This window comes from Engystomops pustulosus, chromosome 11, assembly GCF_040894005.1.
Source record: "Engystomops pustulosus chromosome 11, aEngPut4.maternal, whole genome shotgun sequence".
In the NCBI taxonomy this organism is placed as follows: domain Eukaryota; kingdom Metazoa; phylum Chordata; class Amphibia; order Anura; family Leptodactylidae; genus Engystomops; species Engystomops pustulosus.
The window spans coordinates 25,770,260-25,796,860 of record NC_092421.1 but is presented as its reverse complement, the minus strand read 5'-3'; the positions used below and the strand labels follow the sequence as shown (position 1 = coordinate 25,796,860).

The following is a 26,601-nucleotide window of genomic DNA, read 5'->3' as shown; positions in this document are numbered from 1 at the left end:
CTTGGTTGCTGCTGTGTTGTGATTGATTGATTGAGCCAAAACCAGGTCTCTGCAGCCTGTGAGTTACTAGAGTGATGGATGGCTGATCCATTCAGCTGCTGGGGGCAGCGTCTAGGAACTCCTTGCTGGTTCTACTTGTCTCGTTATACTTTTCCCTATTACTGATATGGGTATGCTATTCTGTGTAACCAACCTCTACTATAATTACAACCTCACTAGTAATTTAATTCTGTGCCTTCACCGCCATCTTGATTTTGACCTAGTTCTGCCTGACCTTACATTTCTGTCCATATCTATTGTTTGTCCCTATGGATCGTGTCTCTGCCAGTGTGTCCCTACATTCTCTGAATCAGCTTTGTGTTTTTGTCTTTACACATTTTTGTGTCCTACTGTGCACACTGTTCTGTATCTGACTTCCTGTTTCCTGTCCGTTCCACCATCCAGCAGTTGGCAAGTAAGTTTTCCCTGTCACCTTGCAGGGTCCCTCAGGGTCTATTAGTTAGGTTCCTGATAGCTAGTTCACCCTTATCAGGGTGGCTTATCTGCTTTAGGCAGTTTGGTAGTCTGCAGGTACATTGCAGGTTGAGTTTACCACCACTTACCCAGTCTAATAGCTTACACCAGGTCTGGTTGTGGCTGCGTTGTTTGCTGGACAGTTTTTAAAAGAAAATTTAAAAAAGGAGGACTTTGAGTGAAGGGGTCATGCTAATGATCCTCAATAACAGATGAGAATTTGGATTGTATTTGACAATATTCAGGATGTTTCATGAGAGCTTTGTGTTTTTGTCTTTACACATTTTTGTGTCCTACTGTGCACACTGTTCTGTATCTGACTTCCTGTTTCCTGTCCGCTCCACCATCCAGCAGCTGGCAAGTAAGTTTTCCCTGTCACCTTGCAGGGTCCCTCAGGGTCTATTAGTAAGGTTCCTGATAGCTAGTTCTACCTTATCAGGGTGGCTTATCTGCTTTAGGCAGTTTGGTAGTCTGCAGGTACATTGCAGGTTGAGTTTACCACCACTTACCCAGTCTAATAGCTTACACCAGGTCTGGTTGTGGCTGCATTGTTTGCTGGACAGTTTTTAAAAGAAAATTTTAAAAAAGGAGGACTTTGAGTGAAGGGGTCATGCAAATGATCCTCAATAACAGATGAGAATTTGGATTGTATTTGACAATATTCAGGATGTTTCATGAGTGCTGGTGATTTTGATATTACAGTATTTCTGTTGCTAGCACTCTTTTCGTACACTGTGCTTTTAGCAGAAGTATGATTACTAATCATTCGGATCCCTAGACTTCCTTGGGGAAATCCATTTTTCCTGTTTGTGTGTTTTTCATACTAAACAAACATTTACAGATATCAAGCAGTGTTGACTTAAGCAGACACAGACCAGCACAACATTTATCTGGTTCTCTGTTTTCCAATGCTATGGCGCATTAATATTTTAAAATCCATATACAAGACGTTTATAGTAGATATATGCATTTATATGCATGAAAAGAAGAGTTATGAAAATGATATAAAAATACTTCTTACATTATATGTTTCACAAGGCAATGAATATACTGCGATAGAATACTAATTTACTGAATTCCAGTATTTTCTTCAAGCTGTGAGCTTAAAGGGGTCGGCCACTTTTCTCACGTGTTTTTGTAATGTGTGTATAAGTATGGTGGCAGGATATTAGATAATTTACCAATATACATCTACTAAAAGTTCAGCACCACTTTCCTGATATGTAAAGTGAAGCCTCCTGTCTATTACCTCATCAGCCAGACATTACTGTCCATAAAATGGCTGCAGATGGAGGGTCATGTGATCTGTCCATGAGAAATTGCCCTACCAGGACCCTATGATAGTATTCATGAATATAAGATTAAGGTCCTGGCAGGGTGATTGTTCATGGACAAGTATAGATCACATGACCCTCCATCTGCAGCCATTTTATGGTCAGGAATGTTTGGATGATAAAGTAATAATAATAATTCCTTTATATAGAGCACACAGATTACGCAGCGCTGCACAGAGCTTGCCAAATCGGTCCCGATCCCCTGATGACGCTGGTTCTCCGGCGAAACATGTCGGGGGGGCTATTGTTTGGCTTTTAATTTGCTAAGTCTGAGGCTGTCTAATTAACGGTTCGCTGCAGGGACCCAGAGATAGATATTTATAGGCTGAGTTCACACCCAGCATTACTTATTAGAGTAGGACAGTTTACAGCCTCACACTTGCGGTTTTTAACCATGTGTGTCACAAATTTATGATTTAATCTTTTATAAGAAAAATAAAAGTTATATTTTAGGCCTGACTAATAAGGCTCCATTCTGTCTTAGGACAGTTCTGTCAATAAATTGTCCCCAATGGGGCTCACAATCTAATCAACCTTCCAGTATGTTTTGAATTGTGGGAATAAAAGGCATGAGGCTTCACTTTACATTTCAAGAAAGTCGAGCAGAACTTTTAATAGATGTTTATTGGTAAATATCCTGCCCCCCACAGCTAAACTCACATTACAATAAACATGAGGAATAGTGGCTAAACCCTTTTTAATGTGCATCATTTGGTCAACAACCTGACTCAGAAGTGATGTAAGTTTTTACTTGTCATTGCTTGTTTTACATCATGTTCTATACGTTATATATATGAAGTATTTATCAATAAAAATGTACCGGTACTTTAAAAATCACTTTGTATTAATAGACTATTAATTGTCATGTATTTTATATAACAGTAATTACATTTAAATGTTGCAGCTTTGTATGGCCTCCTATCCTAGATTTTAAAATAACCTAAACATTCAGACACATCTGGTGGATTTGCCCTACTATTTGGCAAGACATAGAAGGGAAAATTAGGTAGATATGATCTCCTGAACTTTCATTATCTTTGATATCTTTGGGACTAGAAGTGGGGGGAACCAGACTGTTCAAATTTAATCTCATTACTTATCTTTTAATTATGCTGATACCACTGGATACAGGATTCCCCCAATTGAAAAAAGATAATGTTTGAAAGGATGTGAAATCACCAGGTTGAGTTAATTATATTCCAAGCAGTGTCATATTCTACATAATGCAAACTCTGACTTGGATTCTTCCCATGCACCTCCGCCTTTCCCATTCCAAACCCACCTATTTCTAATGTTTTTTTATTAAATGGGTTGGCCACTTATTTACATGGTAAAAGTACACAGTTGCCTTTATTGCCATAATAATAACAATTCCTGAATGTTCATCAAGTGATTCAGCATTCCTGCTACTTACTTCAGTTCTGTCTGCAAACTCTCTGTGGATCATTGTTTGCATGTCTGAACACTGATGAATAGGAGGGCTCTGCAGCAGATTACGACTAATCCTGCTCTCCCCACTCTCCTCTCCTTGTATCCGTCAGTGTGACGGACTGTAAGAGAAAGAGTCTATATTGGTGATGCCATTAGGATGGCCTGAAGGAATGATAAACAGGAAGTTGTGTATATATGCAGTGGGTAGCATGGTGAGAACAGGGTAAGGCTGAATCTCTTAATGCAAGCAAAGGTACATGCAGAGAAATTTCTAATGTAACAGATTTATAGATAGATGGCCAACCCTTTTAAGGTGCAACCTTACAGTTCAGAGCAAATATTGTGTATTATTAGTAGGATTGCCCTTTATTGATAAAAGAAACGAATATGTGAATATCAATCTGGCAATTTGTAGGGGGGTGTTATTTATCATATGCTGGTGCCCTGCCACCACTCTGGCACAGCCGGACACATCAAAAGGCTTAGGCCGTTTTGATTCTATGCCAAGTCCTATCTGGCGTAGAAATAAGTGTAGCCGGAGACTTTTCAAATGTGAAAAGTCGCTGGCTATAGCTAGTGTGTCGTCGCGGCAATAGGAACTCCCTGTGCCACCCCAATGGCGGGGAGGTGGTAGAAAGGGAAAAAATTTGCAAGTGTTAGCGATTCTATGCCTTTTCTTGTGTCATAGAAGTCCATAAATACCCTCAGGTATGTTAATGTAGGTTGAAGAAGGGAATTAAAATTTTTTAATGACAGACTGAATTTCACAAATTAAAATTGCATTTCATTACAGCAGATTCCTTAACATTTCTTTATTAACCTCAATCCTATGTAACTGGGATTCCTTGAGTTATTTCATTGTCAGAAATATAAGATCTGGGGAAACACAATTATTAAGAATAATCGATCTCTTCCACTGGTAGTTAAAGATTCACATGGTGGTAGTGGATGAAGGGTTTAATTGCCTCGGTACTATCTGCTGAAGTGACCATAAAGTAGACTTCTGAAAATGAAAGAAGTCTCCAATAATGGGAATCAGTCTTGCCTCCCTTGTTTCCACAATGTCATCTCTGCTAAGAGCATTCAATGAATTTTAATGTACATCACAGTGGGAGAAATTAAACACACACTCCCTTACGGGACCCTATTGAGATTGCATTTACCTAGAACACGGGAGATATGGATTAATCTCCATTAATAGCCAGTCTGCTGTGTAGATGACTCAAAAAGCCCAACTTTCATGTATAAAAGACACTTTCTAGTGGCTTAGCAATGCCCAGTTCAGGGGGATTTCCATGTAGGCTTAGAAGTTATTTGCTGCAATAATTTGAAAGGATTATTAATATTTCAGTCTTTTTTTCTTTTTTTTATTCCATCTGCCAAGTTTGTGGAGAATGTTAGAGGGAATTTATTGCAAGGAAATAATTTTGTTTACATGACAGCACCGGTAATACTTAGCCAGGAGCTGTTTACACCAAATCTAAACTCCGCTTTATCCTTTGTCAGTGGTATTCTGCATTTTCTTGCTTTTCTATTTTCAGAAGCACCTTTTGACACTTATTTTTCCACTTTTTGATATAATGCATTGTTTTGCAATGAACATAGAGGTTACTGACCTACCCATTGCCTGTTGGGACCATTGATGACCTATTTAATTCCATGTCTCTTTTGAAGCAAGGCTGTTAAACTCCCGGTCAGTGAACATTCAATACTCTTTTTATTATTTCTTTCACAAAGTGTGGGAATTTTTAGTATAATTACACTCCAGCATATGAGAAAGGACAGCCATTGTCAGTACTGTTCATGAATCAAGAAACTTTACTCTACTTAATCAAATTGGACAAGGGGGCGTGGCTTAGTAGGAGATGTTGTGCCGAACCTTTGGATCAAGATTTTTCCACAAAGGGAATAAATCACTATGTAGGACATGTATTACTCCTATTGCTTTCTTTTTAATTTTTTTTGTCCGACTTTTCGCTGTTTGAGACTTTTTAGGTCCAGAATCAAGCAGCGTACCATAGTTCGCTGCCTGAAAGTTTTAATGCAGTGTGCTACATTTATCTTTGAAGCCCAGATGTTTGTAACACCCGCGGTCGGTGCTGACAATGATTGCAGGTGTTCACCATGTAAATGTCTCCGGCAAAGCTGCCGGATGCATTTAACTCGTGGTGGTGCTGTGACGGCGAGTAGCGATCAGTTGCTATGACAGCCTCAGGTCTGACGAAGACCCAAGGCTGTGAATACCAAAAAAGATAACCCAATACCAAATATCCAACTCCTACTACCAATCAAACACAAGCAATACCAATAGAAGTAGATAGGATACCCAAATAAGTACATCAATCTACAATAAAGTTAAATACACGATTTACAATAAACAATATATGTCTTTATTTAATCGGTCACCACAAAAAAACAGTTAAAAACTATACATAAAAACCACAAAGATGTGGCGGTGGTCTGAAATAACACAATACATAGTAAGTACACTTAAGTATCCAACCAATATCAGTAAATACAATTAGGCTGTAACCAGTTCCATTACCCACCAGGGTGTAGTATGTAGCCAAATAGGAATAGTAACTCTGACCACCGCCACAGCACCCCGACGCGCGTTTCGCCGTCGCTTCCTCTAGGCTGTCTAGGCTACCCAAGGCTGTCTAGTTTTAACTCAGAAAGTAAGAGTTCTCTAGAAGAAGCCAGGGTGACCTGGCGAAACATGCGTTGGGACAGTCTTCACTAATCAATGCTCACAGAATAGGGACAATTAACTGAGGGACAGTGCTAGCATACATACCAATAGTGAGCTAGTGCAGCGCTGGGTTCCTGCAGCTGATATAATTCATAACGTGTGTGAGTGCGCGGAGACTAGCTACAGCAAGCTGCTGCCGCACTGTATCGATACTAGCAACGAATCTGACACAGCGCGGCACTGTGTCTCTATTCACACATAGAAGCATTGTGCTCTCAGGCGGCCTGCAGATTATTAGCACCTGCCCCTGGATGATAATTATTAAGAGGACGTGACATTGGATTACAGAAGGACTGTTCAAACTAAGGGGACCTCCTCCTGTATTACTGTCCCAGGCTTACAGTATATAGCCACGGTGACATTGATTAAATGTGGTTTGCATTACCACACTGTAACCTCATGGTGTATGTAGACGCACACGAACGAGTCTTGGTTATTTTAATATAAGAACAAATAAAAGTTACATTTTAAAGTGATACACTCACAACTTTTCCCTCTTCCCCAAAACCCCCCCTTCATATATACTTTAATCCTTTGGTGGTGCACATCGTGGGTGTTTGCTCTGTATAGTGAGAACACGCTTCTACCCATTCAGTATATGGTAAGAGCAATCAGACAACCTGGGGTTTAAGTACCCTTGGGAGGGTTGAAAAATAGTCAAAAAATTTAAAAAAGTTTTAAAGAAAATTAAATTTTAAAAACCTTTAAATTTTAATCACTCCCCTTTCCCTAGAACTGATATACTGTATATAATCGAGTATAAGCCGACCCAAGTATAAGTCGAAGCCCCTAATTTTACCACAAAAACCTGGTAAAACCTATATTTTTTTTTACTTGAGTATAAGCCGAGTTTGGGGTTTCTGCACATTTTTGTGCTGAAAAACGAGGCTTATACTCGAGTATATATGGTAAATATGAATCAACACAAAAAATCATAAACATGTTAGGTATTACAGCATCCCAAAATGTCCAATATATCAAAATATAACAAAGTTTTTTCCTGGCGTTTAACCCAATAAGGAAAATAGCGCCCAAAGTCAAAAATGCCACTTTTGAAACTACTATTTTGAAAAATATAAAAAATTCTATAAAAAGTGATCAAAAGGCTGTACAGTCCTAAAAATGATTGCATTGAAAACATCACCAAAAGTTGCAAAACAAATGACACCTGACACAGCTGAAGTATTAAAAGCTCATTAGCGCCAGAACATGGCAAAATTAAGAATTTATTTTTTGTACAGGAGGTTTTAATTTTGTAAATGTAGGAAAACGCAATAGGTATCCCTATGATCGCACCAACCCAAAGGATAAATAGAAATGTCCTTTGGGGCACACAGTGAAAGACATAAAATCTAAGTCAAAAAGAAAATGGTGAAAATGCATTTTTTTCACCATTTTCACTGCATTTGGGATTTTTTTCCCGCTTCCCAGTACACGCCATGGAATATTAAATACCATCACTATGAAGTGCAATTTGTTACGCAGAAAACAAGTTCTCAAACAGCTGTGTATATCGAAAAATTTAAAAGTTATAGAACTTTGAATTTGGGGAGTAAAAAATGGAAAACTAAAAAGGGCCTTGGCATTAAGGGGTTAAACTATTACAATAGTGAATTGTTTAGTACCGTTTTTTCGGACTATAAGGCGCACTGGATTATAAGGTGCACCATCAATAAATACCTGCTAAAACTTCTAGGTTCATATATAAGGCGCACCGGATTATAAGGCACACCTGATTATAAGGATGAATGACCAGCAGGTGTCAGACCTGTGCACAGTTCAAGGCAGCTGTTGTCTGTAAGTATGGTTCATATACAACGTGCACTGGACTATAAGGCGCACCTTTGATTCCTGAGAAAATCAAAGAATTTTTTGTCCTTATAGTCTGAAAAATACGGTATTTAATATCCATATAGTTTTATATTTATTTAGGATCTATGTTTACTATATATCTCTAGCAATGTGCACAGCTGTAAAGAGCAACTTCATACTGTAGATGATATTGTTCAAGTGCACAGGAAATGTTTTTTTCATAACCTGCACTTAACATAGCTTCTATGAGCATCCTCTTTACCATTACGTTGTGCTATCCATTAGGCCTGCATATCATTGTAGTCTTCCACTTCAGCTATGTTACACACAGTTTACAGTTTAACTTTGATGCTGTCAAAATAAACAGAGTCATTGAAATGAATGTGCATTTTAATCTTCTATGGAAATTGTTTCCCTTTTACCTCCTAGCATTCAGATCTCTTTATTACTAAAATGACATGTTTTCTGCATTAAAAAGATATTAAAAAATAGAACGCCATTGCAGACACATCTCAGACTATATGATAGAATTTGTCAACATTACTTATTAATCTACACTTTATAGCAAAAGAGGCTTAATATTTACAAGGTGCCCAATAAATCTGGAGATCCAGACGTCATATTGTATTAATAATATTGTCGACTATTGGTGTAACTCTTCATTATTTAGATGTATTTTGTAAAGACAGAGAAATGGAGATTTTCATTAATAGAATCTTCCTCAGATAAGCAACTGAGAAGGAGTCGGCTCCAGGCTTGAAACACATTTTATTTTTATTTTTTTTATTGATAATTGTTGTATGCTTTTTACTAAAATAAAAACAAAGAGTTCTTGGTTTTAAAGGAAATTGGTTTTTAAGGAAATAAAGAAAAAAAGGTCTATAAATACACACCTCCGTTTCTTTTCATCTTGATCCCGGCGCTCTCCGTCGCTAGTCTTGACACGTCGGGATCACCCAGAAAACAAACTTATAATTAACTTCCTGGATCGCGGGGACAAGATGCCCGCACTATGGGCTGATAATTATGCACGCCCCTTGCGCCTCCCTCTCCCAGAATGAATTCAAGCCTCTCATAGGAGGGGGAAGTGGCAGGGGGTGTGCATAATTATCAGCCCGGAGCGGTTGACATCTTTTATGCTAATTATAACTTTCTTCCTTTAGGTGATCCCGGCATGTCAAGACTAGCGATAGACAGCGCCGGGATCAAGATGAAGAGGAGCGAAGGTAAGTATTTCTAGCCTTTTTTTTAAGTTGTTAATTTCCTTTTAAAAACATAAAAAAGTCAAATGAATAATAAATAAAAGAAAACTATAAACATGTCATGTATCCCCGTGTCCCAAAATGTTTGATCTAATAAAATATGAAAACATTTATTCCCCTTCCTGACCGCTCTAAAAAAATGTCAAAGTATACAAGGCATTTTACATCCCATAACATAAAAAAAAAAAAAAAGATCATTGAAAACGTCATCCCATCCCACAAACAATGACATCTTAACCAGATTCACATACCAAAGTATGAAAAAGTTATGGGTGTCATGGTAAGGCAACACAAAAGTTTGTTTTTAATGCAAAGTTTTTGACATTTTTTTAGATGCAATAAGACAATAAATTTGGTATACGTTCCGTGATCATAGTAAGCAAAAGAATAAATGGGATGTGTCATTTGGACTGCACAGTGAAATTTGTAAAATCAAATCCTTTAGAAAGTAGTATATTTTTACATGGGACGGAATTTTAAATGGTGCTGCTAGGAATTACAATTACAATTACAAGCACTCATACAGCTCTGTACATAGAAATACCAAAAAAGATAGGAGAAATGTAAAACTGAAATGCAAAATCCTAAAAAAAAAACATAAGCTTTCTAACGTGCATTCTGCCTTCACATTCTCCATTTATGGAGTAGCGTGCGCTAGGGTAGAACTTATGTAGACTCTGGTACTAGCCTGATCTGTACATCATTTTATATATGGGCCTAATTACTGTGAGGAGCCCACACTTTATACACACTGGGGCAGATTTATCAAGCAGTCTGAAAGTCAGAATATTTCCAGTTGCCCATGGCAACCAATCACAGCTCCCCTTTAAAATATTCATGAGCACTGGTGAAATGAAAGCTGAGCTGTGATAGGTTGCCATGGGCAACTGGAAATATTCTGACTTTCAGACTGCTTGATAAATCTGCCCCTATAGGTCAGTAGGTCCTGACACAGTTCTGGGGCTTATCAGAGTTCCTGACCTCCAATTAGCCAATTGTAAATAGACCCAGCAATCTTCCAATTTAGGTTGACCTTTGGGATCCAGCATTAGGTTAGAGCTTCAGCTGACCAGGTTATGCTCTGGAATTCTAGTGGACCACTTTGACACCAGTCTGACCACAGAAGCAAAGTGAATACTTTTTTTTTACGTCTTAGAAAAATGGCTAAGAAAATTTTTCTCTGTCCCCAAGTAAGAGAGCCCATTTAAAAAGAATGGAAACCCAATTTAAGATTTCATAAAATCACAGCTTTATTCCGCAAGTTTTAATTTAGTTATTAGTATTACTCATACCAAGTAAAAGATGCAAGGCATACGTTCAGGGTCAACAAAATCTATCTTCATGTGATCCCTAAGATGATAAATCATTCAAGTATAACATTTATCTGTTGGACTCAACCCCCCCCCCCCAAAAAAAAAAAAAAAAAATAAAGAGATGTAAACTAAAGTGGTAAAAATAATCAAAAAGCTATACCATGAAGAATATTATTCGAGGTTTTTAAGGGATCCACACTCTACATACAATAACCCCTCACTTCATCTGCAAAAAGTTGCCTTAAGGGAGAGTTTGCCATTACGGCTAATTCAAAGACTTTAAAGGCCATGAATGCCCTACTTGGGGCCTAGTGACATGACATAGGATAATTGCCAAACCAGTATATCTATTCCCAACTGTGGACAGCACTTTTTTGATGTGTCTGCATCTTCTCCGCACTGTGAAGGGAACTGGTTTGGCTCGATAAGAAGAAAGAGTTCTCCTTCTGAAACAATTTTAATTCCCACAATCATGACCTTTAGTAGGGACTAGTCTTAATGGTAAACTCTCCATAAGGAGAACTCTTTCTTCCCTGACCTGTGTTCACAGACTCTCAACCAGCCAAACCAGCTCCCTATACTGTGCTGAGTAGATGGAAACAGATCAAAACAGTGCTATCTACATTTGGGAGTCTGTTCATTTTGTATACTAGTTCATGCACTAGGCTTCTAAAAAGTCATGCTTGACAGGTCTTTTAGGTATCTTTGAAGCAATGTTTTTCTTATGCCACCCTGGAAAACCATTTGCATATTTAATTCCCATTTATATTTTAGGAAGTTTGTTGGTATGATCTTATGATTCCCAGAACCTGTCATGCCAAGACTCTATAACAATTTTTTTCTCTAAACCTACTGAAGTGGGAACATGATCATTTCCTTCTCTCTTCTTTGTGAGATGCACCAAAGAATGGTTTAAACCGGGAAAGTGTGTTCCATTTGCAATTAATAGATTTTAAATAATTATCTAACATATCAAGAGATAATATATATATATATATATTATATGAAGTGCAATTTGTTACGCAGAAAACAAGCCATCACTCAGCTCTTTACGTGTAAAAATAAAAAAGTTATAGATTTTTGAAGGTGGGGAGTGAAAAATGGAAATGAAAAAACAAGAAAGGGCCTGGTCCTTTTACCGCTTAAAGATAGTGGATCCTGCCAAACACTGGGTACACACCCAGTACACAGTGCTTGGTTTACAATCCTTCATCCTGGGGGTAGATGTCCTTTAAAATAAAAGGATCAGGAGCTAAAATTTAACTTGTACAATTATCGTTGGGCGAGAGAGCTGTCACATTCGTAGGTTTGGACAACTTTTGTCTTTTCTCCTACACAATTATATCTATAGGAAAAACTGGAAGCAAGTATTCATTTTTAATTTATGTATTATTTGCCAAATTTTTATAACCAGGCACTTATATCAAAGTTTTCTAAATAATATGTTGCTACTTAATTTCCTGTTCCATAACTCCTACAAGATTTCCTATAATAAGGACATACAAAGACAAAACTGCATAGTTCATCTGACATTCCCCCTCTGCAGCCATGCGGACAGCTCTGGGTTCCAGCATGAAAGATTGCTCTGAGCTTGGAAGATAGATCCAATGTAGAGTCACAAGACAAAGCTTTGACACGTCATGAAAAGCTCCAGTGAGATTACCAGAACAGAAGGATTTTGTCAGCTGACAGTTTCAGGTTTACAGAATGCAGATAATTCCAGAAGATAGACAAAAGGGACAAAAGTAAAAGTATTGTATTACCATTGGGTGTCTATTACTTTGTGTACTTCCTTTATACAGAGCATTATTACCATTACAATGGATTATTCTCCTACAAGAGTCTTAGTCTGATGTAAGATGACTTTCTCTAAACACAGGGGCTCACACACCGATGGTCCAGAATAGTTCATAGTGCAGGGAGCTATGATGTGCAAGTTACATGTACTGCAACGTAAGCCATGGACTGTGTCTGGTCATTGTTACTGATCCCTAGGCAATGACACATCCTGACATGTATCCAACATTTGTGATTATATTCAGAGAAGATTACAGCACTGTGCAGGAAGCCAGATGTTATACATCCTGAGTGCAGTCATGGCTACTTTATTAGAAATTTACATTGTGTATGCTTGTTTAGATGCACAGAAGATTAAAAGGGGGAAATAATGTGATTCAGCAATTTATGCAGTGACATAAGTAACTTATAACAATCAGATGTGGAAATTTAAATGGAAACGTTAATTCTTTAGTGTTGTAGATGGCGGTAGATTTGATACATTTTGATATTATGTATAAATACATAACCATATGCCTCTTGATTCGATCAAAATTTTCTGAATTTGCTATATTGCTGCTGTTAGGGAATGCACAACAAGATGAAAAAAAAAGGACAGGCAAGGGCAGTAAGCCTTAAAGCTACACCCAACCAAATGTTTTTATTTGTGTATCCTACCCTAGACGGTAAGTGACAACTTGTTGATGTTCCCTTCCTGTGGCAAAGTGTAAACACGGAGACAAAAACAAAACAAACATACACAGAAGAATGGTGATACAAATATAAGTCAAAGCCAAGAGGAAAATTTAGTACAGAACCAAGTGACAAACAGATGGTCAGAAGACAGAATCAAGGGTCAAAAGATCAAAGAATGCAGAAGTCTAGAAAATGCCAGCAAGCTCCAAATAAGACTTATAGCAAGTACTGGAGAGTCGCCAGACATTCCTCTTTTGAGAAATCAGAGTACTAGTCCAAAACATAATTTGGTCTACTTGCAAACCTAGACTAGCAGGCGAGTGGAGGAGGCCTTTATCTATCATAGTGAGCTTAACTGTCCTCAGCCCAAAACAAAGTCATAAGGAGACAGATGGGTGTGTTGGAAATCAATTAAGACAGACTTGTGCTGGACATAATGCAAACTAAGTACAAAATCACAGTCAGCAGTGCAGTTTTCTGTAGGCACAGATGTTACATTTGTGGCTATAATGACGGAAGAAGATCATTAGAGAAGAGGGTGAGTTGGGAAACTCTACATGATCATTCAGTCCCTCCAAAAATTGTGAATTCAGCAAGGCTTAATCTGTTAATTCAGAGTATATTACTTTGGAAATTAATATACTAATTAATAAACTAAGATTTACAGAACCTAGATAGGTTCTATTAAAAGAAAGCAACCACTGAAAAAACATTTTAAGAACCTATAAATACTCATCTTCAGTCATATTTATCTTCATTCTGCCGCTAGTCTAGACAGGACGGGAAAAGAAACTTATAATTAGCAGCACGGAGAGTGGGGACAAAATGTCCGGTGGTCAGGGCTGCTAATTATGCATGCCCTTGCCATCTCCCTCTTCCATGCTGGAAGAGCATGCCTCTCGCATGACGTCACCTCTTTTTCCCATGCTCCCAGCATTGAAGATGGAGGTGCGAAATGGTGCATAATTAGCAGCCCGGAGCACTGGACATCTTGTCCCGCAGCTTCATGCTGCTAATTATTTTCTTTTCTGGGTGATCCCGGCGTGTCATGACTAGCAGAGGACAGCGCCGGGATCAAGATGAAGAGTAGTGGAGGTGAGTATTTATAGGTTTTAATTTTTTTTTTTCCTGTGGTTGATTCCTTCTAATCAGTCAATTCCATTTTACAGGGATTTCATTTTTTGAGACACTGTTGGACAGCTATTATTAGAAACTAAACGTGTCCTTTGAACTGAATAGTTTTCTTTGTTTCCCACTGTAATTCTCAATACAACATATTTCTTAAAAAATATCAGTTCCTTTCATCAAAATAAGACAACTATTGCATTATGCATATTAATTTCTGCAAGTTTCATTCAGGAATCGCCAGATCTACTCACAGTCAATTATAACAAGATTAGCACAAGAGGGGGTGAGTATGAACAATATAAAATATAACTTTTAATAAATCGAATGATAAAAACAGTATATCTAGTGTCACATACCTATTTTTGGTTAGAATGACACCAATAGCAGAAGTAAAATACTCCAAGGTATAATGGTTATGCAACATCCAGGGAAAGCCACCTCAAAAAGGTAATAAGTAGTCTTACCGTGATTCGGACGTAAAGTGCATCGACGGGCAGGAGATCGGGATACCAAGGGAGGGGGCGGATATCCTTTCCCTATGTGGTCCGATATAGCTCCCGTCCTTACAAGGGCAGTCCACAGCTGTCCCTGTTAGACAGACGCATGCCCCCTAAAATACGCCAACATCCCTGACGCGTTTCGTATCAACTCTTCAGAGGGAATTAAAGTGTACTAGTGCTTTTGCCGGCCGTGGTAAACAAGCCTGGCATAAATTAAACACAATGTAGGCATGCAAAGAAACTAGACGGGATTGCGGTCAGCAAATATCCCATAAAGAAGACTGCGGGTCTCCGGTCACGGTGGTGGACCTGGTGACCTCCTATGTGTGGGCTGGCATAGTGATCGCTTTCAAATCAATGGGACAGTCACAATCATGTCTGCAAGATTCTGCGTGATAGCGTGAATCCACGCTATTAAGATATCTGCTGCATCCTGATACCTCTGATTTGGTCAAATTTACAAACTTCCATCATTTAATGTTATTTTATTCCTAAATTTTAATATAACTGAGCCATGTGCACAGTTTTAGTCTAATGTTTAGTGGAATGGGAGTCAGTAAATAGAGATGTCATTTGCAGTTCATCAAGTAACAGGACTCAGTATTATAATAGTATGTGCTTGGTTTCATGCATGCTTGGTTCCTCTGAAATCATCATTTTACTTGGTAATTGAACGTGACCCTTTTGCTCACGAAAATTACACTGAAGCGACAAAAATTTAAATAAACCATGCAAATGACCATGCCATCAGCCTGTGTAAACTTAGCTGTCATTAAAAAGGATCTCTCACAAGAGACCTATTTGTTATGCCTCTTCTGACGAGAACAGCAGCACTCCAGTATCAACAGTATTCTGAAGATAACATCATGGAATCATTTTGTGTTGCATTGGATAATGAGTAAAGACTCTTCTTAAAGGGATCGGTTAGCATGGAGTTTAATTGGCAATACTCCAAGAAATTTTAAAAAATATGCAAAAAATATTGTCTAATTAAAGTAAATCTACTATCCATATCAAGCATGATTAACTAGGGATACTTACTCATAGCTCCAGGCACCATGGTAATCGTCTTCCATTTGTAATTCATGGCCTCTTTCCTTCTAAAATCATCTTTTAAAATTATGCTAATTAGTTCGAAAGGCAGATTCACTGAAGCCCCATGGCACTGTAGCTACACAGGCTTCTACAGGAGCACTTCCCCCTCCCACTGTGTGCTGAGACTTCCTCTGCTGACAAGAGATTACACCAGACAGGGGGATGGGGTAAATGCTGGGAGAGAAGGACAAGGGTAAGATGTGCTCTTGCACAATGTGAATCTACAGCCCAAGGATCTATGATAACGCCCAAACCCCTCCCAGAGCTCTTCATTGGCATAATTTAAAAGTTGTTTTTAGAAGGAAGAATAGTAGATTTCCTCAAAATCTCACTACCTCCAATATGTGGCACTAGTGAGACTCTTTTTTTATTGATACACTATTTATGTGCAATTAGACCCATTATATTTACTTAGGAATTTTGGATGTAAGTTAGAGGATAATATTTTACAGTGCATTATTTACATTTAGGGATCCTCTAAATTTTCCTTTAGTGGATGTGTGGCTGATAATATTCCTCATGACTCTCCATTACACATCAACATTAGGCCTGGCAAATGTGCACATGTTCTCATTTGGAGCTTGCTTGAGAAATAGGAATTAGTTATGTTGAAATCCACACGTCTCATCCTTTTTTCCAGATATCTGCCACTAAGGGTTGGTAAGGACAACTCATATACATCAGATGACCATTCAATGCCAATGAAAATGCAGGTTCAGCAAAGATTCATCTGTAACCTAAAATGAAATCAATTAACGCCAGATTTCTGGTGCAGTAGTTCCAGCCAGGGCCGCTATCAGGGGGGGTTTAGTGTGACTGTTCAGGGGGCCCAAGGAAGAGAGGGCCCCAAGTCACAGAAAACCCTCCTCCTTTTCCAGGTGCAGGGAACATATTGTGTACATAGGGCTGGATTGGGGGTGTCCACAAAATTTGCCAGTTAGGGGCCCCTAACTTCTTAGTGGCGGCACTGGTTCCAGCAGTGATCCTGTGTTATCTGTTGAGTAATTATAACAGAGATTTTACATTTCACTGTGATTTCTATGTTACTCTATCCTATGTTACATAGTTTCTACGGCTGAAAAAAGACACTTGTCCATCAAGTTCAACCAAGGAAGGGTAGGGATTGGATGAGGAAGGGATTTAGGGGAAACAATTCTATATAACAATCAATGTTATATAGGTGTAAAAAGGCATCTAGACCCTTCTTGAAGCTCTCTGCTGTCCCTACTGTGACCAGTGCCTGAGGCAGGCTATTTTCACAGATTGACAGTTCTCAAAGTAAAAAAGCCCTGTCGCCTCCGGTGATTAAACCTTTTTTTCTCCAGACGGAGACAGTGCCCTCTCGTCTTTTGATTTGATTTAATCTGAAACAACTTACCACCATATTTTTTGTATGGACCATTCATATATTTATATAAATTAATCATGTCCCCTCTTAGTCGTCTCTTTTCCAGACTAAAGAGTTCAGAAATAAGTGTGAAATGTAAATGTATATTCTGAATATATTCTTCACAGATATTTACAGTTTTTTATGTATGGAATGTAGATTTGTTGAAGAAATATGTGTTGAACATAAAATCTTTTGATGTTAGAGTAGTCAATTATATTGTAGTGTATCTAATAAAGTGGAAGATCAGCGTAAATCACTATTATACCGTAGGACAAAAAACATCAAACTTGCGGGAAATGCAATAAATAAGAAACATATTTTTACTGATTTACTGTCATTCATGTGTTTTATCACTGCAAGATAGACATTTTCAGTCTTCTTCCCATTAGAGCCACACAATTTCACACATCTGGATGAACTGTTATTTACCTCATTTAGTCTCATTTCGGTGTGATAAATGCTTTGTCCTGTGTGAAATAAGGGCTTGGAAATATGTATTGTTTTACAGTTAAAGGAAATCTACTGTCTTAAACATAACTTATAAAGCAGTGTCACTGACACAATCGTCTTTGCACCTTCTTTGTCCTTTGTAATCGTTTTTTTATCGTCTACTTTTCCTAAAAATTATGTTTTAAAAATTATGTTTTAAAAGAGCTTTAAGTGCTCCAGAGGGCATTATATTGAGGGGTTTTGGGGAGGCCTAGAGGGGTTTTGGGGAAGCCCACTGGAGCACTTGCAGCTCATTAGTATATTTTTAAAAAAAATCATTTTTAGTAAAAGGAGACCATAAAAAGGCTTACAAATTATGATGAAAAAAGGATTCTGTCAGTGATTCTGCTTTATAAGGTATGAATTAAATAGCTTTCCCTTAAATGCTCTAGCAATGAGTATTGACACTTCACATTGTATTAATCAATGCTCCAATATATTTGGATCAATGAGTGCTTATAGAACAATGTTTTGTTTTACAGAAATTCTTGTTTCCAAATAATTAAGGATCTGGAAATTATGCTACAACAGAAACATTGCATAGTCAATAATATAGATTGTGTTTTGTGTGGATTTTGCATATTTGTTAAAACATAGTTTACTATAGAACTGCTGTGGAAAAAATATCTTTTAGTCAGCAGTGTGAATTGTATGTACTCATTTTATTTAGAACATATACTTCAGCAAATTATTGTTGTTGTTTGTATGATGAAAAATTATACAATTTTCCAATATACTTTCTGTATCAATTCCTCACGGTTTTCTAGATCTCTGCTTGCTGTCATTCTATACAAAGCTTCTATGTTTCCTTCCAGTGGACAGAAATCTGACCATGGTCACACAGGTGCACGGCTCACTATAACAGACAGCTCTGATTACTCTCTATGATACTAACAAGCTGTGCACCTGTGTGACCATGGTCAGATTTCTGTCCACTGGAAGTAAACATAGAAGCTTTCTGAAGAAGGATAGCAAGCAGAGATATAGAAAACCGTGAGGAATTGATACATAACGTATATTGGAAATTTTTATAACTTCATAACATTCTTGCTAAATTGGGAATACCCCTTTAAACACTTTCTCATACAACCATTATGTATGTAGGACACAAGACATAGAAGCGTACCAAAAACACAAACATAAAAGAAAAACATAAATAAATAAAACTCTTCTCCTGACTGAGGCCTATATTCCAGTGGATACAATAAGGCCAACTTTGATGCAGATGGCAGCCCATTGGTATTCAGCAACCTCCATCATAGAGCTTTAAATTTTGTTGGGCATTTCCTTTTTTGATTCTGCAAGGACCATCACTTTTAAAAATGTGTCTAATCATATGCAAAACTCAAGCCCTCTAATCTAGGCAACTTCCCCATGACCTAAATTAGTCCTGCTGCATCCATGGCACATTTAGGGCAACTGGGATCAGCTCATGCTCTATGCCAGTGATGGCAAACCTTTTAGACACCGAGTGCCCAAACTTCAACCAAAACCCACGTATTTTTCGCAAAGTGCCGATATGACAATTTAAGGAGTAACCTACTCTTTCACAGGTTTCACCTGAGGACACCAATACAGTAGAAAGAAGAAGTAGTTTGTATTATCATTGTAGCTTCCTTCTACAATGGCTGCCTGGGACTGCAGGGGGTGTGAGTCCTGTCTGGCGAACCCTGCCCTGGGGTGATGGCAAGGGTGCCCATTTATAGGGCTCTGAGTGCCACCTCTGGCACCCGTGCCATAGGTTCGCCCCCCCTTCACGCCCCTTCACGCCCCACTGGCGTGAAGGTGGCAGATTGGGGAAAATAATCGCAAAAGCTAGCAATAAGCTAGCATTTGCGATTATTTCAGGGCCTCTGCGCCACTGGCGGTGCGCAGAGGTCCTGATAAATATGCCCCTATGTGCAGTTTGCCTGCGTAGTTTGCAGAGGGCACTAGATTTAAGATTCTGGTGCCCTCTGCAGTGCTCCGACCAAGTGCAGCACTTTTTTTTTGTGCACTTTTAACATGGGTCGTGCAACACACTTCTGTCGGACTTTGCATGTCAAATCTGGCGCATGGTCCAACTGAGCATCGAAATGCCCATTTCAGTGTACACATTTGTGTCACATGATGACTCATGCAGCTGCACCACAAAGGGTTTGCAACTCAAATGTGGTGCAGGATTTTCTTAAATACATGTGCAAGCAGTTTGCACTGAAAAGAATGTGCAAAGTCCAACAGAAAACTGGTGCATGTCTACTGCTGCTGTTAGAGCTGCTACTGCTCCCCCCCATCTCCCCACAGCAATTTTTTGTTTCTCTGTCACTGCTATTCTCCTCAACAGTCTCAGTATGCACAGCCTGACTACTTGCAAGTGCAACATAACCTCCAGTACCACTCTCCACATCTCTACTTTCCCGCCTACTGCACAAAGCAGTGGATGTCTGCCCCACCTCTTCACTTCCCAGCAGCTGCTGACTGTCCTTAAGGAGTTCATCCTTGCTATATATTGGCGCTGAGCCCAGACCACCTAGTAGCTCTCTAGCTGAGGGAAATAAACAGGACAGAGGCTGGTTAAGGACAGGTGAGTGCCGCTGACCTGCTCCTGGGCCATGCCAACTAAGGCTTGTATCTGACAAACCTACTGACTCTTGGCTGGGGTTGTCAGATGTCATCTGGGAGGAAGTGGATGACCTAGTTAACAAATCGACAAAAAACATGGCTGTCTGTACAAGATTTTTAGAAATGCGGTGCTGCAAGATGCACCACCTGCAAATATGCAGAAAATAAAAAGAAATGGAAAATAAAAAAAGAAATTATATACCATTATCGTAAAAATTCCCTAAATAAAAAGTTTAACATTTTCATTCTGCAAGATTTTGGTATGTATAACTGTGTTGCTATAAGATCTCTTGTAAAATAATCCCTGGATATTATTGCTCTGCATTTGGTATTACTCTTTTTCATGAACACTCATCATGCTTTTATTAATACTTATTTTTTTGTTTTTAACTACAGGTTACCATGGGTTAATGGGTCCTCACAACAAGTAACCTGCCATTAGCATTGCCGAGATCCCACTATCTGGAATTCTTTCTGTGTACATTTTCTGGATGTTTATGGTCTCCCAGGTTCCATTTACTCCTGGTAACATCCCACGGATCATACATGTCAAGCTCACAATTTATTTTTTTTGTATGCAACACGCCGAGCACTATCAGTGTTAATCAGGTTCTATCCCTCTCTTGGAAGAAATGAATGACATCCTCTTCATGAATATTCATTAGTGAACTGGAAGTGGTGTATAGACTTGGGGGCAGGCTAACTTTGATCCGCAGGGTTTTTATTAGTTTGCTGTGTGTGTCATTATTATATGTAGTCATGATTGAGGTCGAGTGTTCCACTTGAAACGCGTTAACATTTTTGTATTTCTATGGACTGTCAATGGTAATTTTACCACAATAAAGATGTACCGTGTCGGGAATTTGGCTGGACCGTGACCTCATTTCGTGGTTTTTACATGCCTGAGCAGTTTCACGGGTGATCCCGCAATCCCTGTCTCGGATCGTGGGCGCACCCATGTCCCCCCACGTGTCCCCGGAGCCCAGCGGTACTTCCCATCCCTGGCTCCAGAGGCCGTCTCTGCTGCTCACGCGGCTCGGTGCACGCGTCCCTGTCTCCTAGGGCGAGCGCGTGCCGGCTCGCAAAGATTTAAAGGGCCAGCACGCTCACAATTGGCGTTGGCCTGACATAAATTCCTGCCACTTCCTTTAACCCGTGTCGATTCTTCAAGCCATCCCCTGAAGAGAAAGCTCCCCTCTGTATGCTGCATTCCTGTGTATCTTGCGTTCCTGTGTATCCTGCATGACTGTGTATTCTGTGTTCCTGTGTATCCTGCATGACTGTGTATTCTGTGTTCCTGTGTATCCTACATTCCTGTGTATCCTATGTTCCTGTGTATCCGTCCCGTGTGCCAGTCCGTTGCTGTGTTCCTGATCCATGTGCCAGTCCGTTGCTGTGTTCCTAATCCGAGTGCCAGCTCCTGTGATTCCTGACGTGAGTGCTAGTGTGCTATTCTCCCACTATCACCCTGGGTACAGACTTTGCTGCGGGTTCTGGTGATGACCAGTTGCCGCTTAGACTCCAGTCCCAGGTGTCGTCTAGTACCATCTCCCGCGGTGGTCCAGAGGGTCCACAAGCAGGAAGGTGGCCCGTGCCTCATCAGACACTTATGGTACAACATGAAAAGGTGAGCTGGAGTTTCCACTTATACTTCTGTCAGTCACTGACTGTCTCTGTCACTGTCTGTCAGTCTCTGTCACAGACTGTCTCTGTCTCTCTCTATCTGTCTCCCCATCTCTATCTATCTTACCTAACACATAGTTGTCTTATACTCATTGCCTATATTAAACAATTAAAGTTCAGAGCTCATGTTAATGACCTGTAGCAAAACAGCAACCAATCATGGCTCAGCTTCTAACTGCCACACCAGCAGCAAGCCAATAGCTCATGTATGTGGTAGTTAATAAGTGCATTTTGGAAAGCGTGGTGTTAAAATTTCAGCTCAAAACCTAGTCTATAAAGTTCCCTGAGTCACAGAGAGCGACTGTGCAAAATTTGGTATTGTAAACACAACGATGCAGATTCCTTTTGTGGACACACACACAGACACTCAGCTTCATATATTAGAATTATTATCTATTTATCTATCTATCTAGTGCCATTGAATGGCTATTACTTGTCATAATCACTGTTCTCAGGCTCTTTCCTGCTTTATTATTCCCTCTAACTCTGATAATACACAAGTGGCTCTACAACTCAGCAAACAAATGCATGGAGTCGCTTTTCAACTGAACACATATCATTCAGTCTAATTTTATAGCATAATGTGCTTATTGTATTCCCTATTAAAGAGCTTTGAGCTGTGTGTGGTTTGCCGTTGTAGAATAGAAACCAAAGATTGCATAATGGCTTTCATCTCTTTGAATACATTTGTATGGTAAAACACCAGACAATAACCTAAATATTTTCAACGCAAGATAGACAGCCTGCCGTTCTTGTAGCTGCTCAGACTTAAAATATAAAGAAAATCATAAAACAGAAGGCACATACTTACCTAAAAGTAACTTGAATTATATTGAAGGTCAGTTCACAGATTTTCTACATCATATTGTATAAGGCTTTTTTTTTGTTCTACATCATTTTTATGTATTAATTTTTTTAAAGCTAAGTATCTAAAGGCTATAAATACAGGCATTTAAAGGGACTCTAAAGGCTATAAATACAGGCATTTAAAGGGACTGAATAGTTTCCATACTCACTGTACCTCTCTCTACACAAAAACATATATTAATACACACCTGACTATATTCACATTCATACATATACACACATATATTTCACTTACAGGTTACATATATATAAATACACTAACCTGTCCTATTTCTGTGCCATTTGGCCTACGTCTGACGGTAGAAGTCAATTGGAACAGATGGTTAACAGTTCTTAATGTCTGTTATTCTATTCCATAGTAAATTAGAGTAATGGAAGCCAGGAGCGGTGGTATGAACTTAGCCTTATACAACAAATCAGACAATGTTGAGAACTAAAGTAGATAAAGTAATACAGAAAGATGTCACAACTAGAGAGCATTAAACATCACTGATTGGAAAATACTTCAAGAACTGGTATCTTCTCCACTGATCTAGTGGACCTGCTAGTCTGTAATTTTCCATTTCAGCCTCTGTTAATTCTTGTTCTGTTCTTTGGTGTATTTGCAGACAAGAAGTCTGCCCGTACAAATCACAGCCTTATTCCAAATATTTACTGAAAAGTCCATATACACACACAAAGAACAAGCCTGAAGATATTCCACCCCCTTTGCCAGTTTGTTTTCAATGGCATAAACCACACAAAATATGATATATCAGAGGAAGATTCTGAAAGTTCAAGTGTAATGACTCTCCAAAAGAGAATGATCCCCTCAAACATTCCCCAGCTCTCTAGGCAGGAAAGTCTCGTTAGTGTTAGGAACCAATGGGGAGGACTTGCTTTTGATTTACACCTCTGTTGTCACTCAAAAATTTTTGCAGGAGCCAAAGATGAAGGTTACTCACCCTCCCAAAAGGGAAATATGTGGTAACAGCAAGGTCAGACTGGTTCACCAGTGTGCCGATGAAGCCCTTTTTGCTCTGCCCCCTGCTGCCCACTGACCCACCCCCTATCGGCCGTCTCAGAGACTACAGCTATATTTGTGTTCTCCGGACACAGATATAGTTGAATAGCATGGTCAGCGTCTTGTAAGTAGCAACAAGTGTTTTTTGTTAACACAGCAAAACATTTAGGTCTAAACTCATCTGCGTTCAGAGAAGAGATTCTCCAGATGCACCTGAAATGCGTTTTAAAACACAATTCAATCGCATCTTGTGCACATGGTCTTCGGTTGCAATCATATTATGTGTTTAAAACACATTGCAAAAACATTAGGAAAAACACACCTCAAAATTATTACTACTGATGTGTTTTAAAATAAATCCAACTGATATTATATACGTGTAAAGTTAGCGCTCAAGGAACTTATTGGACCAGTGGTTCAGGATTGCATAAAATATTCCATTTATTATTAAGAAATGTGATGTGTATTGCTTGATGAAGGTCCTGGCCCTGGACCGAAAAGTCTCACACTTTTTAACCCCTTAAGGACGCAGGGTTTTTCCGCTCATTTCTCGCTCTCCAACTTCAAAAATCCATAACTTTTTCATTTTTACGTGTACAGACCTGTGTAAGGGCTTATTTTGTGCGTAACAAATTTTACTTTCTCGTAATGTTATTTATTTTAACATGCCATGTACTGCGAAGATGAAAAAAAATTCCAAATGTGGAAAAATTGAAAAAAAAACGTCACGTTCTTGTGGGCTCAGTTTTTTCGACTTTGACTGTGCACTCAAAATAGCACCTCAACTTTATTCTTTGGTTCGGTGCGATCGCGGTGATACCAAATTTATACAGGTTTTATTGTGTTTTAATCCATTTTCAAAAATTAAACGAATGTGTACAAAAAAGAAAAAAAAAATTTTGCCATCTTCTGACGCTAATAACTTTTTCATACTTGCACGGAGATGTGTGAGGTGTCATTTTTGCAAAATGAGGCGACGTTTTCATTGCTACCATTTTAAGGTCTGTGCGACATTTTGATCATTTTGGACCATTTTGGACATTTGGGCGCCATTTCCCGCCTCGGAGGTCACCCCCGTCAATAACCGTTTTTATATTTTGATAGATCGGGCATTTTGGAACGTAGCGATACCTAATATGTTTGTGATTTTTACTGTTTATTATGTTTTATAGCAGTTCTAGGGAAAGGGGGGTGATTTGAATTTTTAATATTTTATTAATTTTTTTTTTTTAAACTTTTTTTTTTCTTTTTTTTTCCACTATTTCTTAGACCATCTAGGGTACATTAACCCTAGATGGTCAGATCGCTCCTACCATATACTGCAATACTTCTTTATTGCAATATATGGCATTTTTGCAGCACATTCATTACAATGAGCCACTGGCTCATTGTAACGAATCTCCAGAAGCCATGTAGCCTCGTGTCAAAAGAAGACCCGAGGCTACCATGGCAACTGATCGCCCGCGCGCCACCATCTTTTATACGCCGCCGGCGACTTTGCCGGCGCCAATGACAGGCAATGACGGTGCAAGCACCGACCGCGGTTATTAGCGGTGGGGGTCTTCTGCAAAAACCCCCACCTTTGTATGAAGAACCCGTGAGCCCTCTTCATACACTCCTTGTACCTCTGCGCCGTGGAGCTACGGCGCAGAGCATAAGGGGTCAATAATAAATTGAATACTTTATGGAATCCTGTACCACTGGTCCAATAAGTTCCTTGAGCGCTGACTATACTCATATATAATAGACAGGGGAAAGAAAAAACAACAGGCGCTGCCTAGTCATTTTTATTCATCCGATTTTATCTGTATGTGTTTTATCCCGATTATAATATTAAATTGAGTCACGATTGAGCTTTACGTATAGCCACGATTCCTTGGGCTGCGCCAGAAGAAGTCCCTAATTTTTATCTGGTATCCATTACGGAAAATACACTCCACATCTTTTGGATCCATCTATGCATTTTATACTCATATGTAATATCAGTTGGATTTATTTTGGAATAACCAGGTGAGAGTCTCTGTATACACATAGTATGCAAACCTTGGTTATCAATTAATGCACGAGGAGAGCGCTCCTATTGTTCTTTTGTCTTCTATCACTTTCTATTAACTCTTGGAGGGCTGTGTGAGGTTGTACATTTACCCTCTTCCCAGGTTTGAGTTACTGATGTGTTTTGGGATGCGTTTTGTCTGATGTGTTTGTTGTGCCTTGAATGTTGTGTTGTGTGAATCAATGCATTACCTGCCTAAGAATATACAGGTAATATTTCCATGTAGCAGTAGGTGTCACCCAGAATAAATTTCACTAGTGGGCCCTAGGCCCCCCAGTCTGATCCTGGTTGCAGGAGGTTATGAACATCATAGTCAAACAAACTTCTAATGTCCAGAAGGATACCCTACAATGACAGCAAAATCCCACTAGTGCTGGATTTCTTTGGTGGTGTACCAGCCAGAGATGTCTACTGGAGACGGGAGGGGCATGACTGAGGGAGGGGTTGTGCCGTTTTATGGGATGTCTGCTGACATAAGGGTAGAAGTATCTTGACACTTATCAGGTGTATTGGCACATGCCACATATGATTTGTTGACTGCTGTTTATATTTGTTGAAAAACAATAGGCAGAAAAGAAAAAAACTATGGTACAAAGACTTTACGTAAGCAAGGATGTGCAATGGAAATGCACCAGCAAATATTAGTCACCTCTGTCCCCAGTAATTTATGGTACCTTGAGACTTTTAAACTAATTGATCACATGGGTCCAAATGTGAAGCCTGGGTATTCTACAGGTAGCCACTGGGGCACATTTACTTACCCAGTCCTGTCGCGATCCCCGATCCGGACGGTCCAACAAAGATGAAGTCCGGCGTGATTCAATAACACCGAGATCCTGCATCTGTCGCTTCCCCGCTGATTTCCGCCGGAGTTCACCTTCTTTTTCCTGGTGTATGTGAGTG

At 39.2% G+C, this 26,601-nt stretch overlaps 1 long non-coding RNA gene across 2 annotated transcripts in view; it reads left to right on the top strand.

Moving 5' to 3' along the window:
* Window positions 1-20,937, top strand: part of LOC140106223 (uncharacterized) — a 361,334-nt gene extending 340,397 nt beyond the window's left edge. The window contains exons 3-4 of one of the 2 annotated variants that reach the window (XR_011850737.1): window positions 9,006-9,068; window positions 20,489-20,937. This is a non-coding gene — a long non-coding RNA (uncharacterized lncRNA). The remainder of the gene's footprint in view (window positions 1-9,005; window positions 9,069-20,488) is intronic. The other variant, XR_011850736.1, reaches the window with a different exon arrangement.
* The last annotated feature ends 5,664 nt before the right edge of the window (window positions 20,938-26,601 follow it).